The sequence below is a fragment of the Ursus arctos genome, unplaced genomic scaffold (genome assembly GCF_023065955.2).
Source record: "Ursus arctos isolate Adak ecotype North America unplaced genomic scaffold, UrsArc2.0 scaffold_4, whole genome shotgun sequence".
Taxonomy (NCBI): domain Eukaryota; kingdom Metazoa; phylum Chordata; class Mammalia; order Carnivora; family Ursidae; genus Ursus; species Ursus arctos.
In genome coordinates, this window is record NW_026623056.1 from 49,687,426 (window position 1) to 49,708,742 (window position 21,317).

Below are 21,317 nucleotides of genomic sequence, written 5' to 3' on the forward strand. Positions count from 1 at the left end.
TGATGATTTCCTATCTCACATTTAGGTCTTTCATCCATTTTGAATTTATTTTTGTGTATGGTATAAGAAAGTGGTCCAGTTTCATTCTTCTGCATGTTGCTGCTGTCCAGTTTTCCCAAGTGGTTGCTCTCTTTAAATGCATTTTGAATCTTTAAAAGGCTTTACTCATTCTCTTTGAATTTGTCTATGTATATCGAAGTCAGCCCAAAATGTGAATTTGTGAGCAACCTTGGTCAAAATTCATAGTTAGGTCCAAATTAACCAACCTGGTAATCCTGTGCTTTTAAATGTTTGCACACTGTAGTGGTTAATTTTATGTATCATCTTGGTTGGGTCACAGGGTACCCAGATATTTGGTCAAACATTATTCTGGGTGTTTCTGTGAGGATGTTTTTGGATGAGATTAACATTTGAATGGTAGACTGAATAAAGCAGATTTCCTTCTGGGCCTCATTAGATGAAGACCTGAATAGAACAAAAAGGCTGAACCTCTGCTGAGTAACAGAATTTTTTCTGCCTTTGGACTTGAACTGAAACATCAGCTCTTCCTGCATCTAGAGCCTGCCAGCCTTCAGACTAGAACTACACCATCAGCTGTCCTTGTTCTCAGGCCTTCTGACTAGGATTGGAATCTGGGTTCCAGCTTGCCAATTCACACTGTAGATACTGGGATTTGCCAGGCCAACTCCCTCTTTTTTTTTTTCTTTTTATGATAATATTTTTTAAATTATATTATGTTAGTCACCATACAGTACATCCCTAGTTCTTGAGGTAAACTTCCATGATTCATTACTTGCGTATAACACCCAGTGCACCATGCGATACATGCCCTCCTTAATACCCATGACCAGCCTATACCAGTGCCCCATCCCCCTCCCCTCTGAAGCCCTCAGTTTGTTTCTCAGAGTCCACAGTCTCTCATGGTTCATTCCCCCTTCTGTTTACCCCCCCCTTTCTTTATCCCTTTCTTCTCCTACTGATCTTCCTACTTCTTATGTTCCATAGATGAGAGAAATCATATCATAATTGTCTTTCTCTGCTTGACTTATTTTGCTTAGCATTATCTCCTCCAGTCCTGTCCATGTTGCAGCAAATGTTGAGAAATCGTTCTTTTTGATGGCTGAGTAATATTCCATTGTATATATGGACCACAATTTCTTAATCCAGTCATCTGTTGAAGGGCATCTCGGCTCCTTCCACAATTTAGCTATTGTGGACAATGCTGCTATGAACACCCCCAAACTACTAGAAGTTATAGAGCAATTCAGTAATGTGGCGGAATACAAAATCAGAAATCAGTTGCATTTCTATACACGAACAATGAGACTGAAGAAAGAGAAATTAGGGAATCCATCCCATTTACAATAGCACCAAACACCATATGTTGCCTTGGAATTAACTTAACCGAGACGTAAAGGACCTATATTCTAGAAACTATAAATCACTCTTGAAAGACATCGAGGAAGACACAAAAAGATGGAAAAATATTCCATGCTCATTGATCGGAAGAATTAACATAGTTAAAATGTCCATGCTACCCAGAGCAATCTACACTTTCAATACCATCCTGATCAAAATACCAATGACATTTTTCAAAGAACTGGAACAAACAGCCCTTAAATTTGTGTGGAACCAGAAAAGGCCCTGAATTGCCAAGGAATTGTTGAAAAGGAAAAACAAAGCTGGGGGCATCACAATGCCCGATTTTGAGCTGTACTACAAAGATGTGATCATAAAGACAGCATGGTACTGGCACAAAAACAGACACATAGACCAATGGAACAGAATAGAGAACCCAGAAATGGACCCTCGCCTCTTTGGGAAACTAATCTTCAACAAAGCAGGAAAAAACATCCAGTGGAAAAAAGACAGTCTCTTCAATAAATGGTACTGGGAAAATTGGACAGCTACATGCAAAAGAATGAAACTTGACCACTCTCTCACACCATACACAAAAATAAACTCCAAATGGATGAAAGACCTCGATGTGAGACAGGAATCCATCAAAATCCTAGAGAAGAACATAGGCAGCAACCTCTTTGACATCGGCCACAGCAACTTTTTTCATGACACATCTCCAAAGGCAAGAGAAACAAAAGAAAAACTGAACTTCATCAAGATAAAAAGCTTCTTCACAGCCAAGGAAACAGTCAAAAAAACTAAGAGGTAGCCCACAGAATGGGAGAAGATATTTGCAAATGACACTACAGATAAAAGACTGGTATCCAAGATCTACAAAGAACTCAAACTCAATACACAAGAAACAAATAAACAAATCAAAAAATGGGCAGGAGATATGAACAGACAATTTCCAACGAAGACATACAAATGGCTAACGCACATGAAAAAATGTTCAAAATCATTAGCCATCAGGGAAATTCAAATCAAAACCACATTGAGATACTACCTTACGCCAGTTAGAATGGCAAAAATGGACAAGGCAGGAAACAACAAATGTTGGAGAGGATGTGGAGAAAGGGGATCCCTCTTACATTGTTGGTGGGAATGCAAGTTGGTACAGCCACTTTGGAAACCAGTGTGGAGGTCCCTTAAAAAGTTAAAAATTGAGCTACCCTATGATCCAGCCATTGCACGACTGGGTATTTACCCCAAAGATACAGACATAGTGAAGAGAAGGGCCATATGCACCCCAACTCCCTCTTTTATATTTGGATAAATATAGATAAAGATATAGGTCTATGTATCTCCTATCAGTTCTGTTTTTCTAGGGAACTCTGATTAAGACATATACTTTTAACTGTATAGCGTGAAAAAAATGGATTCTACCCATGGAATAAAGCAGGTAGGAGATTAATAGAGCTTTTAATTGATTATGTTGGCATTAAAAGTATTTATAGAATTTCTGCTTCCAGAAAGGTACTATTAGTAGCAGCAGTAGTAGTAGTAGTAGTAGTAGTATTTTTTCATATTTCTTCTACTAAGTACAGCTAAGAATCCTGGACCTTATATATAAAAAAATATAGGCAGTCTCTGAAAGGTAGAGAGAAGAAGGCACTTTGGGACTTTGGGGTATAAGGGACAATATAATAGCAGTTAACTCCCTGGGTTTTCTTTTTGCCTCATTATCTCAGGCTTGGGGTTAAAGAAGCCATAACTTGGAAATGCCAATGGGAGCAGACAAAAAAAGCCCCAACAAACATCTGTTCTGTTTAACAAAATGACCAGGAAAGAGGCCACCTAGCAAGACTGAAAATGTTTAGATAAAAACTCTTTGACTCCAAACACTAAAAAACTGCAGCCTTGCCCCCATTAGCAAAGGCTGAGTAGGGAGCCTAGACTGCCACCCTTGCCAGGCTGTAATGAGGCACCCCAACTCCTCCACCTCCTACCAGGGTGGTATCAGAGATGAGCAAGCTGTGATTGAACACCAAAAAGGATTTTCATCCCTTAAGGGTAATAACAAACCCCTGTTCTTTCCTCCTATCACTACCACCACCAATGCAGTATCAATAGAGACCACATGGTAAGCCTTGAATTCCATCTCCTCTGGGCAACAATGAAGTCCACCTCTCCCTCGCCACTAGGATGGTGTTAGAGAAGGATTAGTAGAGAGTCATCACTTTCCATATTGCTCAGTGGTAAAAAGGCCACACCTACCCTAGTCGTTTTAGCAACCACTTAAAAGGCTACACAAAGGAGTACACTCACAAGCACTAAGATAAATCAAAATAGAATTCTAAAAATGTTCAAATAACCTACAGGAAGGCAAGAAAGAGAAAATAGAGAAATTAAAAACAGCAAACAGAAAAAAACAGAATAAAATGGTAGAGTTAAACCCTTACCTATCAAAAATTACATTAATGTAAACGGCCTAAAAATACAAATGTAAAGACAGAGATTGACAGAGTAGATTAGAAAACATGACCTAACTATATGCTATTTACAAGAAACTTACCTCAAATATAACAACATAACAAGTTGAAAGCAAAATGATGGAAAAAATTTAATGAACAAATATATATTTTTAAAGATTTTATTTATTTATTTGACAGAGAGAGGATATAAGCAGGTGAAGCAGCAAGCAGAGGGGTAGGCAGAAGGGCAGGCAGAGGGAGAGGGAGAAGCAGGCTTTCCACTGAGCAGAGAGGTCGACCGGGGCTCAATCCTAGGACCCTGGGATCATGACCTGAGCTGAAGGCAGACACTTAACTAACTGAGCCACCCAGGTGCCCCAGATATATATTTTTAAAAAGATTTTATTTATTTATTTGAGAGAGAAAGTGAGAGAGAGCACAAGCAGGGGAGAGGGGCAGAGGGAGAGGGAGAAGCAAGCTCCCCACTGAGCAGGGAGCCCGATGTTGGGCTCGATCCCAGTACCCTGGGATCATGACCTGAGCTGAAGGCAGATGCTTAACTGACTGAGCCACTCAGGTGCCCCAACATACAAATATTGATAAAAAGAAAGCAGAGTGGCTATATTAATATCAGATAAATGACTTCAGAGTAAAGAAAATTACCAGAGAAAGAGGACATTATATAATGATAAAAGGGTGGTTCTGTCAAGAAGACACAGCGATCCTTAATGTGTATGCACAAAACAACAGAGCTACAAAATGAAGCAAAATCTGACAGAAATGAAAGAAGAAACAGACAAAAGTACAGTTCAGTTGCAAAGTTCAACAGTCCTCTCACAAGAACTGAGAATGACTAGACAGAAAATCAGCAACGATATAGAAGAACTAAGTGATAACCATTAACCAATAGGATCTGGTCAACATTTACACTCAACACTCCACTCAACAGAATACACATTCTTTTTAAATGTTATGGAACATGGGGAGCCTGGGTGGCTCAGTCGTTAAGCATCTGCCTTCAGCTTAGGGCATGATCCCGGTGTTCTGGGATCAAGCCCTGCATCAGGCTCTTCTGCTGGGAGCCTGCTTCTTCCTCTCCTACTCCCCCTGCTTGTGTTCCCTCTCACGCTGGCTCTCTCTCTCTCAAATGAATAAATAAAATCTTAAAAAAAATGTTATGGAGCATATCCTAAGATAGATCATATTCTATTTTTTTTAAAAGATTTTCTTTATTTGACACAGAGAGAGAAACAGCCAGCGAGCGAGGGAACACAAGCAGGGGGAGTGGGAGAGGAAGAAGCAAGCTCCCAGCAGAGGAGCCTGATGTGGGGCTCAATCCCAGGACTCTGGGATCACACCCTGAGCCGAAGGCAGACGCTTAATGACTGAGCCACCCAGGTGCCCCAAGATAGATCATATTCTAGGACATAAAATAACAAATTTAAAAGAAACTGATAAATAGTATGTATAAAAAACTTAAAACAAATATTATACTTAATAATGAAAGACTGAATGCTTTCTCCCTGATTGGGAACAAGGCATGGATGTCTGCTCTAACCAGAATTATTCAATATAGAGCTAGAACTTTTAATCAGTGTAATATGAACACAAAATATGAACATATGAACACAAAAAGTAAAAATACAATACCATTTACAATTGCTAAAAAAAAAAAAAAAACCCTAAAATACTTAGGTGTAAATTTAACAAAACATGTACAAGACTTTCATGCTGAAGACTATAAAACACTGATGAAAGAAATCAAAGAAGACCTAAATAAACAAGGAGACATATCATCTTCATAGATTGGAAGGCTAACCATGGTAAAGATGCCAGTTTTCCCCAAATTGACATACAGGTTTAACATAATTTCTATCAAAATCCCAGCAAGATTTTTCTGTAGATATATACAGATTATTCTAAAATTTATGTAGAATGGGAAAGGAACTAGAATAGTTAAAATGATTTCAAGACTTATTATATAGCTACAATAATTAAGATTGTGTGGTATTGGAATAGGAACAGACATAAACGAATGGAATAGAATACAGACCAAGAGAAAGACCCACACAAATACACCCAACTGATTTTTAACAAAGGCAATTCAATGGAAGAAAAATAACCTTTTCAACAAATAGGGAAAAAATCCATAGGCAGAAAAATTAACCCTTACCCAAGTTTTAGACCTTATACAAACTCACCTCAAAAGGATCATAAGCATAAATGTAAAATGTAAAACTCTGAAACCTTTAGAAAAAGAAGGAGAAAAGCTTTAGGCTCTAGGGTTAGGCAAAGTTCTTAATTTTGCAACTAAAAGTATAATCAATAAAAAGAATAATTGATGTTAGGCTTTATCAAAATTGAAAACTTCTGCTTTGCAAAGATCCTGTTAAGAGGATGCAAAAAAAAAAAAAAAAAAAACAAGCTACACACAGAGAGAAATATTTGCAAACCACTTATCTAACAAAGGACAGACCAGTTACTAAACAATATAAAGAATTCTCAAAATTGGACACTAAAAAACTAGAAAAGTGAATTAGGAAATGGCAAAAGATATGAACAGACATTCACTGAAAAGTAAGTATATGAAAATATGTTCCATATCATTAGCCCCTTGGGAAATACTAATTAAAGTTACAAGATATCAGTACAAATCTATCAATGGCTAGCATTAAAAATAGTGTCAACACCAAATGCTGGTGAGGATGCAGAGAAACTGGATTTTCATTCACTGCAAGTGAGAATGGAAGATGGTACAGCCACTTCCATTCCACAAAAGGAAAGAAGTTTGGCAGTTCCTTAGAACATTTAAACATACAACTACTATACAACACAACAATTGCACTCCTGGGCATTTATTCCAGAGAAACAAAAACTTAAGTTTGTACAACAAACTGTCCAGAAATGTTTATAGTAGCTTTATTTATTATTTATAATAGTCAAAAGCTGGAAAAAACTCAGATGTCATTCAATAGGTGAATGGTTAGACATACTATAGAATACTAATCAGCAATAAAAAGGAATAAACTATTAATACACACAACAACCTAGATAAATTTCCAGAGAATTATTCTTACTGAAAAAAGCCAATCCCAAAAGGTTACATACTGTGTGATTCCATTTATACATCATTCTTGAAATGACAAAATCAGAGAAATGGAGAAAACAGTGGTCTCAAGGAGTTAAGAGGGGAGTACAGTTAGGGGGAAGTGGGTGTGGCTACAAAAAGGGCAACAAGAAGGATTCTTATGAGGATGGAAATGTTCGGCTTCCTAACTGTACCAATCTCAATGTCCTTGTTACCATTTACATACACATACAGTTTTGCAAAGTTGTTACCATTGGGGGAATCTGGGTAAAGGATATATGTGATCTCTCTGTATATTGTTTCCTAAAATTGCATATGAATCTAAAATGGTTTCATAATGAAAAAGTTTAATTAAAAAAGTGTTTAAAGGAAATCCATCCTTTTCTTCAGGAAGCCCAAAATTATTATGCTGGAAAAGCCAACAGGTGTGTGGTTGGCTGTGGACCAGACTAGAGTACCATCCTGCTGCTGGGATATCCCTGTCACTGCTGTTCTGACTAGGATAGCCAAGAAGGCAGCTGGGTTCAGAGAAATGCAGAATTTAGAAATTCAACCCAGGGAGGCCATGAAGGAGTCTTCAAAAATAAAAGCTCCCCAGGTAAGCTTACCAGATTAAATTAAAAAAAAAAAAAACAAAAATTATCAAAAAATTTGTTAGTCTAAGTATGTCCCATATATTGCATGGGAGATTTCTATACAGTATTAAAGTTATTCATTGCTTATCTGAAATTTGAATTTAATGAGGTGGCATGCATTTTTATTTGCTAAATCTGGCAACCCCACCTGGGGAATTTCTTTCCCAATCAAAGCCACCTTTAATCCTATGAAATTTCATATATTGGCTTCTATCCATGGAGGCTCCTTTCTCTTAACATCCTCCAATCCATCTTCATCTGGGATCTTTCAGGGAAGCCTTGGCTGATGACACAGCCCTCCTCCTTCCTATTGTCGCCAACACTTCTACACTTATCTTGTAAATCAGCATATAATTGTATCCTTCCATATAGTGTGTACAGATATTGCACATAGGTTAGGCATTCTCTCTGGGGAACCATAAACATGGTAAGGGTACCCATGCGATCCAAGTACTTAGCCCGGTGTTGATTAAAAATAAAAAGCACTCCCCCCATACCTACTGCTTCATTTATATTTTCATTATAAAAGCAATATTTTTTTTCTCCACATAAAACATTAAACCACTTATACAAATCTTCTTTTATTAACTTTAAAAATCACGTTAAGATAAAATGGATAAAATGCAAATAAATAAATGTCAGGATCAAGCCCCGATATATTTAAAACTCCAATAATGCTTTAAAAAAATTCTCATTGGGGAGTTAAGATGGTGGAGGAGTAGGGGTCCCCTTTTTCAGCTGGTCCCCTGAGTCGAGCTGGATAGGTACCAGACCAGCCTGAACACCCACAGAATCAGCCTGAGACGCAGGAAGATACATCTGGATCTCTACAAATGAACATTTCCAGCAATGAGTATTGAGGTACAAAGCGGGGAGCTGTGAATCTGCGAACAGATATCAGAAGATAAATGGAAGGGGGAGGGAGCCACTGTGTTGGGGCACTGGGAAGTGGTAGCCACATGCACAGGGGAGCGGGCGGACTCGCGGACCGGCACCCACGAGACAGCGGACTGAGACCGGTGAGCCTGGGAACGCGCGCAACCAGATGGAGACCGGGAGCTCCGGAGCGCGCGGGGGCGGCTGGCGGCAGGTGGCTGGCGGTGTAAGAAACACAAAGGACAGAGACACGCCGGCCCTGGAAGTGAGTGCTGGGACGCTGCGTGTGGGGTGCACAACCCAGGACGCTGCAGGGCTTAGGAGCACCAGCAGAAAAAGAGTTAAAGTGGCCAGAAGAGCCCAGTGGAGAGCGGACTGCAATCCCTCTGTTCTGAGACAGAGGCTAGGATTCGGCCGCTGCTGCTCTGACTCTCAGAAGAGGTACAGCAAACCACCAGGGAAAGCCGCCAGAAAACAAAAGCCTGGAAATACCGGCTCACAGTGTGCCCATCCCCATCCCCCTCGCAGGGAACGCGGAGACTCTACCCAAACAGGGTTGCCTGAGTATCAGTGTGGCAGGCCCCTCCCCCAGAAGGCAGGCTGAAAAATCAAGAAGCCCACATCCCTAAGGTCCCTATAAAATGAGGGCGCACGGCCTGGGCCCCGGTCAATAATTTGGGCTCTGGACAACCCCGCAACCTCTCCTCATCATAATGACAAGAAGGACAAATCCCCCCCAGCAAAGAAAAGACAATGAGTCTGTGGCCTCTGCCACGGAACTAATGGATATGGATATAACCAAGTTATCAGAAATGGAGTTCAGAGTAACAATGGTCAAAATGATGTGTAGACTTGAAAAAAATATTAACGAAAATATTAACGAGAATATAGAATCTCTAAGGGCAGAAGTGAGAGCAATCTGGCAGAAATAAAAAAATACTATGAATCAAATGCAGTCAAAACTAGATGCTCTGACGGCCAGGGTGAATGAGGCAGAAGAACAAATCGGCGAATTGGAGGATGGGTTAGTAGAAGAGAAAGCTAAAACAGAAACTTGGCTCAAAAATATCCAATCTCAAGAATGTAGGTTACGGGAGATTACTGACTCAATGAAACGTTCCAATGTCAGAATCATTGGCATCCCCAAGGGGATGGAGAAAAACAGAGGTCTAGAAGAGATATTTGAACAAATTGTAGCTGAAAACTTCCCTAATCTAGCAAAGGAAACAAGCATTCGTGTCCAAGAGGCAGAGAGGACCCCTCCCAAGCTCAACCACGACAAACATACGCCACATCACGTCATAATGCAATTCGCAAATATTAGATCCAAGGATACAGTATTGAAAGCGGCCAGGGCAAAGAAATTTCTCACGTACCAAGGCAAAGGTATCAGAATTACGTCAGACCTGTCAACACAGACCTGGAATGAGAGAAAGGGTTGGGGGGGCATTTTTAAAGCTCTTTCAGAAAAAACATGCAGCCAAGGATCCTTTATCCAGCAAGGCTGTCATTCAGAATTGATGGAGAGATAAAGACCTTACAGAATCGTCAGTCACTGACCAATTTTGTAACCACGAAACCAGCCCTACAGGAGATATTAAGGGGGGTTCTATAAAAGTAAAAAGGCCCCAAGAGTGATACAGAACAGAGTGTCACAATCTATAGAAACAAAGACTTTACAGGCAACATGGCATCATTAAAATCATATCTCTCAATAATCAGTCTCAATGTAAATGGCCTAAATGCTCCCATAAGATGCCACAGGGTTGCAGATTGGATAAAAAGACATGACCCATCCATTTGCTGTCTACAAGAGACTCATTTTGAACCTAAAGATACATCCAGACTGAAAGTAAAGGGACGGAATACCATCTTTCATGCCAATGGACCTCAAAAGAAAGGTAGGGTAGCAATCATATCAGACAGATTGGATTTTAAACTAAAGACTATGGTTAGAGATACAGAAGGGCACTATATTATTCTTAAAGTATGTATCCAACAAGTGGATATGACAATTATAAATATATATGCCCCCAACAGGGGAGTAGCAAGATACACAAGCCAACTCTTAACCAGAATAAAGAGACATATAGATAAAAATACATTAGTAGTAGGGGACCTCAACACTCCACTATCAGCAATAGATAGATCACCTAAGCAGAAAATCAACAAAGAAACAAGAGCTTTGAATGCCATACTAGATGAGTTGTACCTCATAGATATATATAGAACACTACACCCCAGAACCAAAGAATACTCATTCTATTCTAATGCGCATGGAACATTCTCAAGAATAGACCATGCTCTGGGTCACAAAACAGGTCTCAACCGATACCAAAAGACTGAAATTATTCCCTGCATATTCTCAGACCACAATGCTTTGAAATTGGAACTCAACCACAAGGAAAAATTTGGAAGAAACTCAAACACTTGGAAACTAAGAACCATCCTGCTCAAGAATGATTCGATAAACCAGGAAATTAAAAATCAATTTAAACAATTTATGGAGACCAACGAGAATGAAAACACAACAGTCCAAAACCGATGGGACACTGCAAAGGCAGTCCTAAGGGGAAAATACATAGCCATCCAAGCCTCACTCAAAAGAATAGAAAAATCTAAAATGCAGTTTTTATATTCTCACCTCAAGAAGCTGGAACAGCAACAGAAGAACATGCCTAATCCACGCATGAGAAAGCAGTTGATCAAGGTTAGAGCAGAGATCAATGAATTAGAAACCAGGAGCACAGTGGAGCAGATCAAAGGAACTAGAAGCTGGTTCTTTGAAAGAATAAATAAGATAGATAAGCTACCGGTAAGGCTTATCCAAAAGAATAGAGAAAGGACCCAAATTAATAAAATTATGAATGAAAAGGGAGAGGTCACAACCAACACCAATGAAATAGTAAGGATCATTAGAAACTTTTATCAACAGCTTTATGCCAATAAATTAAACAACCTGGAAGAGATGGATGCCTTCCTGGAAACCTATAAACTACCAAGACTGAAACAGGAAGAAATTGATTTTTTAAACAGACCAATTAATTATGAAGAGAATGAAGCAGTGATTAAAAACCTTCTGAAAGGGGCGCCAGGGTGGCACAGCGGTTAAGCGTCTGCCTTCGGCTCAGGGCGTGATCCTCGCGTTACGGGATCGAGCCCCACATCAGGCTCCTCCGCTGTGAGCTTGCTTCTTCCTCTCCCACTCCCCCTGCTTGTGTTCCCTCTCTCGCTGGCGGTCTCTATCCTGTCGAATAAATAAATAAAATCTTTAAAAAAAAAAAAAAACTTCTGAAAAACAAGACTCCAGGGCCTGATGGATTCCCCGGGGAATTCTACCACACATTCAAAGAAGAAATAATACCTATTCTTCTGAAGCTGTTTCAAAAAATAGAAACAAAAAGGAAAACTACCAAACTCATTCTATGAGGCCAATATTACCTTGATCCCCAAACCAGGCAAACACCCCATCAAAAAGGAGAATTACAGACTGATTTCCCTCATGAATATGGACGCCAAAATTCTCAACAAGATCCTGGCTAATAGGATCCAACAGTACATTAAAAGGATTATCCATCATGACCATCCCTGGGATGCAAGGGTAGTTCAACTTTTGCAAATCTATCAGTGTGACAGATCATATCAGCAAGAAAAAAGCCAGAAATCATATGATCCTCTCAATAGATGCAGAAAAAGTATTTGACAAAATACAGCATCCTTTCCTGATTAAAACCCTTCAGAGTGTAGGGATAAAGGGTACATTCCTCAATCTCATAAAAACCATCTATGAAAAGCCTACAGCAAATATCATTCTCAATGGGAAAAGCTGGAAGCCTTTCCCTTAAGATCAGAAACACGACAAGGATGCCCACTCTTGCCATTATTATTCAACATAGTACTAGAAGTCCTTGCAACAGCAATCAGACAACAAAAAGGGATAAAAGGTATCCAAATAGGCAAAGAAGAAGTCAAACTGTCACTCTTCGCAGATGACATGATACTCTATATGGAAAACCCAAAAGAATCCACTCCCAAACTATTAGAAGTTATAGAGCAATTCAGTAATGTGGCGGGATACCAAATCAATGCTCAGGAATCAGTTGCATTTCTATACGCGAACAATGAGACTGAAGAAAGAGAAATTAGGGAATCCATCCCATTTACAATAGCACCAAAAATCATACATCGCCTTGGAATTAACTTAACCAGAGACGTAAAGGAACTATATTCTAGAAACTACAAATCACTCTTGAAAGACCAATATTGAAGAAGACACAAAAAGATGGAAAAATATTCCATGCTCATGGATTGGAAGAATTAACATAGTTAAAATGTCTATGCTACCCAGAGCAATCTACACTTTCAATGCTATCCCGATCAAAATACCAATGACAATTTTCAAAGAACTGGAACAAACAGCCCTTAAATTTATGTGGAAGCAGAAAAGGCCACGAATTGCCAAGGAAGTGTTGAAAAGGAAAAACAAAGCTGGGGGCATCACAATGCCAGATTTCAAACTATACTAAAAAGCTGTGATCATAAGGACAGCGTGGTACTGGCACAAAAACAGACGCATAGACCAATGGAACAGAATAGAGAACTCAGAAATGGACCCTCGGCTCTTTGACCAACTAATCTTCGATAAAGCAGGAAAAAACATCCAGTGGAAAAAAGACAGTCTCTTCAATAAATGGTGCTGGGAAAATTGGACAGCTACATGCAAAAGAATGAAACTTGACCACTCTCTCACACCATACACAAAAATAAACTCCAAATGGATGAAAGACCTCGATGTGAGACAGGAATCCATCAAAATCCTAGAGGAGAACATAGGCAGCAACCTCTTTGACATCGGCCACAACAACTTTTTTCATGACACATCTCCAAAGACAAGAGAAACAAAAGAAAAAATGAACTTGTGGGACTTCATCAAGATAAAAAGCTTCTTCACAGCCAAGGAAACAGTCAAAAAAACTAAGAGGCAGCCCACAGAATGGGAGAAGATATTCACAAGTGACACTACAGATAAAAGACTGGTATCCAAGATCTACAAAGAACTTCTCAAACTCAATACACAAGAAACAAATAAATCATAAAATGGGCAGAAGATATGAACAGACACTTTTCCAATGATGACATACAAATGGCTAACAGACACATGAAAAAATGTTCAAAATCATTAGCCATCGGGGAAATTCAAATCAAAACCACATTGAGATACCACCTTACACCAGTTAGAATGGCAAAAATTGACAAGGCAGGAAACAACAATTGTTGGAGAGGATGTGGAGAAAGGGGATCCCTCTTACATTGTTGGTGGGAATGCAAGTTGGTACAGCCACTCTGGAAAACAGTGTGGAGATCCCTTAAAAAGTTAAAAATTGAGCTACCCTATGATCCAGCCATTGCACGACTGGGTATTTACCCCAAAGATACAGACATAGTGAAGAGAAGGGCCATATGCACCCCAATGTTCATAGCAGCTGTCCACAATAGCTAAATCGTGGAAGGAGCCGAGATGCCCTTCAACAGATGACTGGATTAAGAAGTTGTGGTCCATATATACAATGGAATATTACTCAGCCATCAAAAAGAACGATTTCTCAACATTTGCTGCAAATGGACGGCACTGGAGGAGATAATGCTAAGCGAAATAAGTCAAGCAGAGAAAGACAATTATCATATGATTTCTCTCATCTATGGAAAATAAGAACTAGGAAGATTGGTAGGGGAAGAAAGGGATAAAGAAAGGGGGGTAATCAGAAGGGGGAATGGAGCATGAGAGACTATGGCCTCTGAGAAAGAAACTGAGGGCTTCAGAGGGGAGGGGGGGTGGGGGAATGGGACAGACTGGTGATGGGTAGTAAGGAGGGCATGTATTGCATGGTGCACTGGATGTTATACGAAACTAATGAATCATGGAACTTTACATCACAGACCAGGGATGTACTGTATGGTGACTAACATAATATAATAAAAAATATTATAATAATAATTAAAAAAAAGGATGGCTACTATCAAAAACAAAAGCAAGTGTTGGCGAGGATGTGGAGAAATTGGAACCCTTGTGTACTCTTTGTGGGAATGTAAAATGGCGCAGCTTCTGTGGGAAACAGTATGGTGCTTCTTCCCAAATTCAAATATAGAATTATTATTTGATAAACAATTCCTCTTCTGGGCATATATCCAGAACAACTGAAAGCAGGGACTCAAATAGATATTTGTACACCCATTTTCATAGCAGCATTATTCACAACAGCCAAAAGGTGGAAATTACCCAAATATCTATCAATGGGTGAATGGATAAACAAAATGTGGTATATAGTGGAATATTATATGGCCTTTAAAAAGAATGAAATTCTGGTACATGCTACAGCGTAGATGAACCTTGAAGCCATTATGCTAAGTGAAATAAACCAGACACAAAAGGACAAATGTTGTGTGATTCCACTAATATGAGGTTCCTAGAGTAGTCAAATTCATAGACACAGAAAGTAAAACAGTGGCTACCAGGGGCTGGGAGGGAGGGTGAAATAATGAATTATTGTTTGATGGGTACAGAGTTACAGAACAGAGAATGAAAAAGTTCTGAAAGTGGATAGTTGTGATGATTGCACAACAATGTGAATGTACTTCATGTCACCAAAATCTAATACTTAAAATGTTTAAAATGCTTGATTTTATGTATATTTTATCACAATAAATTTTTAAAAATAAAAAAAATTCTCAATTCTGTATTCCTCCAATTCTCAGAATCTGATAACTGAAAAGTACAGTCTGTATTTAAGCAATATAGTTGAAAATAACATATTTTTATAGGTATGTGACTCTTTTTTTTTTTTTTAAGATTATTTATTTATTTATTTATTTATTTATTTATTTATTTGACAGAGAGAGAGATTGCCAGTGAGAGAGGGAACACAAGCAGGGGGAGTGGGAGAGGAAGAAACAGGCTTCCCGTGGAGGAGCCTGACGTGGGGCTTGATCCCAGAACCCCGGGATCGCGCCCTGAGCCGAAGGCAGACACTTAACGACTGAGCCACCCAGGTGCCCCTAAAGGTATGTGACTCTTATGTAACAAAAACCCATGAGAAATATTTAAAATACCTTGTTAACCAAATGCTGTAAATCTGTACTTTCTGAGCCAAAAAAATTATTTCATCTGAAACCTTTTAACATATAAAATGAGATCATCTCATATCACTGTAGGTTGAATAAATTAGTTGTTTCTTTAGCCTGTGATGTTTTTTGGTTCCAAAAGAGAAAACTGCTTTTTTGAAATTAAGGATGCTAGTTCTGTGATTTCCATTAAGAAAGTATTAAAAGAAAAGTATGGGATCCAACCTACCCAGACTGGCTCCAGCTCCCAGGTTTCTCTAGAACTGCTGGCATTTGAGGAGGTTAAGCCAGACCTATGCTAATTAGTCCCAGTGGATGATAGGGCCTGTGGAGTGGAGACAAGAAGACGGGGTAGTCTCATCCTCTACTTCCTCAGGGTATACTGAAAAAAAAATAAAAAGAAAAAAGAAAAAAAAATATACCACCAGTTGGAACTGGTTGAATTCTTCTTCCAGTAAAGGGGTCAAGTATACTGTCCCTTTTCAACCCAAAGCAAAGAGAGCAAGCAAAATTAAAAAGTTGCACATATTTCCTCTTTCTTTCAAACCCTGCCTTCATCTTCTTTATGAGAAGTATTGGAAGTCCAATTTCCCAGCAATTTCAAGCTTCAAAGCACTTGCTTTCATGAAACCCTTCTAGGCCCTGGGAAGGCCCTTGGCAATGGATCATACAGTTAATTTTTCTAAGAAAATTTGCAAAAGAAAGATATATTGTGGTTAAAATAAGTGTACCACTGTGTATTTCTACTCAGAATTCACCTCTTTCACATATCCCGTAGTGAGTGGTGTTGAAGTGGAAGTGAACATTCTGGGGATCCAGTTAGAGAAGTTGGTTGGACAAGCATTTAGTTTTGAGTTTAATGCAATATTATATGGTTCACAATCATATAGTCCACAGTTAAATTACTGCTAGCTGTCCTAGTGTAAGAATGCTCCCAGGAATACTCCTACTACCCTGTGCCAACTCACCAGACACCCTGACAAAGTGTGCAGGGCCAGAGGCTGTAGATCATGACACAAACACACCTGTAGCACCCTTCCCAAGAACTATGTGGGCACTGGAGAAGAAACCAGGATCGGGATGGATGAAACCAAAAACTAGTCAGTGGAAAATCCTTCCAATCATCAAAAATGTAAAACTATAAGCAGATGACTAGGTTCCCATTTTTTTTTTTTTTTTTTGTAGAAACACAGTAGATGGTGCATTTTATATAGTTTTCAAGGAAACACACAAATGTTTTTCTTATTTGGTGGGGACAAATACAATAAAAAATTTCAGAATTCCTGTGTTTGCAGCAGTACTGTTGTGATTTCTTATTCAAAACAACTACTTTCATATCTAATTTTATATCAGTGATTTTGTATTCTTTTTTAAGAGAGAGCCGCTTAAATGGTATAAGCTCAGGTCTCACAAAAACCTTGATCTGTGCTTGCTAGTGACCCGTTGAACTCTATTAATTCTCACAGTTTCTCAACAAAGCAAACTACTGAAACACACAACAGCAATGGATAAATTTCAAAGGCATGATGCTAAATGAAAGACACACCAGATTAAGGAGGCTACATAATGTGTGATTCCATTTATTTAACATTCTGGAAAAGGCAAAATTAAAGGAACAACAGAGGAATTGTTACTGGGGACTAGAGATGGGAGACTTCTCAGGGGTGATGGAAATGTTGTATATCTTAACTTTGGTTGTTACAGAACCATATTTATTCATCAGTCAAAATTCATAGAACTGTACACAAAAAGGGTTAATTATACTGAACGTAAATTAATCCTCAATCAACCTGACTTTGAAAAAACGATAGAACTAACTTTCATTAAACAATTTGTAACACTTAATGCAATGTCACAGAACTAATAACTAACTGGCAGAGCTGGGATTTAAATCCCAGATTCCACAATTTTAACAGCTTACTACCTTTGTATGAAAAGATGGTGCTTACAGCTTAATGATGTTTCCTTTTTTTTTTTTTTAAGATTTATTTATTTATTTGAGAAACAGAGAGAGAGCATGAGCAGGGCAAAGGGAGAGGGAGAGAGAATCTCAAGCTGAGCGCAGAGCCAGATGCTGGGTTCCATCTCAGGACCTTGAGATCATGACCTGAGTCAAAATCAAGAGTCGGACGCTTAACCTACTGACCAACCCAGGTGCCCCAATGACGTTTCCTTCTATTCCTTGATTGCTAAGAGTTTGTTTAAAATCATGAATATGTGTTAGAATTAATGCAATGCTTTTTGTTTTTGCATTTATTGAGATGATCATATGGGATTTCTCCTATAATCTGTTAATGTGGTGAATTATAAAAATAGGCTCGTTAAACTGTTTATATTATCCTTAGGATAAATCCCAGTTGGTCATGATATATTTCTTTTTTAATAACAGTTTTTTTGGGGGGGGGTTTAAAATTTTATGTAGACTTTTAAAATAAAATACCTTAATATTTATGCAGACTTTTAAAATCAGATACCCTGATAGTAGGTAAAATGTGTCAATAAAACAAGCAGAGTGTAGTATTCTTTCTATGGGTATGTTTTAACAAATGCTTCAGTTTCTAATGGTTATATGATTATCCAGGTTTTTCTATTTATTTTTAATTCAGTTTTGGTAAGTGAAAATTTTCTGGCGATTTTATCTAACTTTTCAAATTTATTGGGATTGATCATTGTATGTGGCTATGTCCCCTTTTTCTTGTCTTCTGTTTTTAATTTGCACCTTATTTTTTCTTGTTCAACTGTGGAGAGGTCTTTAAAACAAACAAACAAACAAACAAACAACCAGGTTTTGTATTTATAGATGTTTTCTGTTGCCATCTTTGATTTCTACTGCACTAATGTTCTTTAGTTTCTTTGGGTTTACTCTATGGGTTTTCTCATCTTTGTGGTTGGATATTTAGCTCACTAAGCTTTCTTTTTTCTGATTTAAGCATTAAGCCTATACATTTTCCCTAAATATAACTTAAGTTGAATACTGTATGTTTTAAAGGTATAGCATTTTCATAATCATTTAATTCTAAATATTTTAAAAGTTTCCATAATGATTTTTCTTTGACTAATGAGTTATTTGGAAGTATATTTTTAAATTTCCAAACAGATTTTTTAGTTATCATTTTTTTGTTATTGTGGTTAGAAAAATGTCTTGCATATCAATTCTTTGATATTTGTTAAGACTTGCTTTCTTTTCTTTTTTTTAAAAGATTTTATTTTTATTTATTTGACAGAGAGAGAGTGAGCAGAAGCAGAGGGAGTGGCAGGCAGCGGGGTAGGGAGAAGCAGGCTCCCCGCCAACCAGGGAGCCTGATGTGGGCTCAATGTGGGGCTCCATCCCAGGACCTTGGGATCACGACCTGAGCCGAAGGCAGATGTTTAATGGCTGAGCCACCCAAGTGCCCCAGACTTGCTTTATTTTCTAGCACAGGGACCAGTGAACTTTTTAGGTAAGGACCGTATAGTGAATAGGTATACGGTTTGCAAAGCAATAAGGTCTCTGTCAGTAACTACTCGAACTTTGCTGTTGTGCAAAAGCAGCCCTAGACAATACATAAATGAATGGGCATGGCTGTGTTCTGGTAAACTATTTACAGAAACACATCCTGGCTGAATTTGGTCCATGCGCCAAATTTGGTCCAGGCCCTGACCTAGTACCTTAACAATTAAAAAGTGTTTTAAAGCATTTCTGAATAGAATATATAATTTCTGATTGTTAGGTGCAGAGTTCTACATATGATCAGAGATAAACCCGTTAATTATGTTTTTCAAATATATGTTTTATATGTATATTTTTGTTTTAATTATCAATAATTGACATGTGCATTAACACCTCCCACTCTTATTTTGAATCAGTCCATGTTTTCTAGCAATTCTACCAATTTTTATTTACATATCTCATAGGTATATTAGGTGCAGGCAAGTTTAGAATCATTACAACTTCTTGTTGGCTGAATTATTCCTTTTAGCATTAAGTTGTGACTCAGTTTTTAAAAATGCATCTTGTTTAGTTTAGTTCAATTTCACTTATTTGAGGGGGTGTTCTACATTTCTAGAGGGGTCAGCTGTTCTCTGGGAAATCTAACTACACATGCTGAAAAATAATACTGGAGACACAGCTGTACTTCAACAGTCTAAAGTGTTTTGCTAAAATTACTCATCCCTAAGAGCCAGAATGTTTTATTTGGCTAGGCGAAGTAGGACTGGGAACTATTCTTCAAGAACCTTGTTCCCAGCTCATTAAGGGACTCCCACCAGCATCACTAAGAAAGAACACAATTCCCACATCCAAAGAATACGACCCTATGAAGAGTGAACTCAGTGAAGGCCCTAAAGGCCAAACTGGCAAAGCAGCAGACAGGGAAGGTGAGGGGAGAGGAAGGGAAGGACAAACAGTGAAAGTACATCCAATGAAAGAAGGGGCTCTTCATTCTGACTCCACTTATACTAACAGTGGTCATGTTCCATCCTTTATTGCTTTGTACACTTTTCAAAATAATGACTACAGCCATCACAAGACTAAAAAATAAGGACTTATAATCAAGTAGGTCATGCCAGAAAAGAATTATACCATCTGTAAGTGTATCTCTCATTTACTTTAACTGTTCAGAATGCTACCTCTCCCTTTATCCTTGTCATCTCTGCTTCTCTATTAAAACCTTACCCCATCCTCCAAAATTCAACTCAATTCATCCTCCAGAAGTAGAAACAAGACTATTTTAGGGCTTTAATCTAGCAACTTAAAGTTGCAACTACTTTAACTTAGAAAGGAAAATGTGGAAAAAGGAAAAAGGGGAGAAAAGGAGAACAGGATCTGCAAATGAAGAATTCAGTGATAGGTGGCAGGAGGAGCAGCAAACCTGAGGCCAAGCCTGTTGTGCTCAATTCATGGCACCTGATTGCTTTGAGAGCAGCTGTTCAGAGATGCTTGGGCAGGCTCAACCTTCAGTCTCCTAGCCTTTCCTGGCCACAAAGTCCCAGGTCCAGGTGCAGGGACTGGCCAATTCAAAGTCTTCCACAGGCTTGTGGTGGTTCATCAGGCTTTATGTTTAACCTATGTTTAACCTGGCATATGCTTCTCTAGTTTTGTTTTGTTCTGTTTTTCCTAGCTACCATCTTTTCCTTTTTTGGCTTCTCAATCTCATATACTGCAAGAAACTAGGCATGATCTACCTTTTCCTTCTCTCAGGCTCTTTTCCTCCTCTCCACAGGATTTGACAAAACAAACGCTTCTAAATGCAAATCTCTGCGAGTTGATTCTATCAGAAGTCTTGTCATTATGAGTTGGAATGGGGAGTGTGGGGGGGGGTTCCTTCTCCCCTTTAATTTTGCCATGTCTAGTGGCAACTGCTACGGCTTACTCTACATTCTAATAATGCTCTTATTTTCATAGCTGAAGATGTCCCTAGCAACAGATCCAAACTTTGCTTACAAAATATGCTGCCAATTCCCAAAGAAAACTTTAAAGTTAGTAAATCTAGAATGAGATGCTTGCAAAACTCTGAACTGGAGAAGCTTGATGGGTCCTGAAACTCAAAGAAAAAGTAAAGAAAAAGTACTTTACTTTGAAAGCAAAGTACCGAGACCAGTAAGATCATTTCAAAAGTGCATAGCTGAAGAAAAAATGTTTCACCTCTTTTTGTGGAGAACTTAAATGCTACAAAATTTCTGTTGCCAGTTTCATGTCAGCAAAACTAAATCTTCAAGTTAGTTAATACTTTTCTTTTTCCCTCCTTCCCTCCTTCAGGCCTTCCCTCCCTTCCTCCCTCCCTTCCTGCCTTCCTTCTAAAAAAT

General features: G+C 38.6%; 1 protein-coding gene across 8 annotated transcripts in view; it reads right to left on the reverse strand.

Moving 5' to 3' along the window:
• Positions 1 to 21,317, reverse strand: part of CMSS1 (cms1 ribosomal small subunit homolog) — a 382,651-nt gene that overhangs the window by 36,732 nt on the left and 324,602 nt on the right. The window contains exon 1 of one of the 8 annotated variants that reach the window (XM_057306737.1): positions 15,763 to 15,900. The exons of the other annotated variants lie outside the window; for them this stretch is intronic. The gene's annotated coding sequence lies outside the window, so the exon portion shown is untranslated. Of the gene's footprint in view, positions 1 to 15,762; positions 15,901 to 21,317 lie in introns of those variants that run through there. 8 annotated transcript variants of the gene reach the window in all.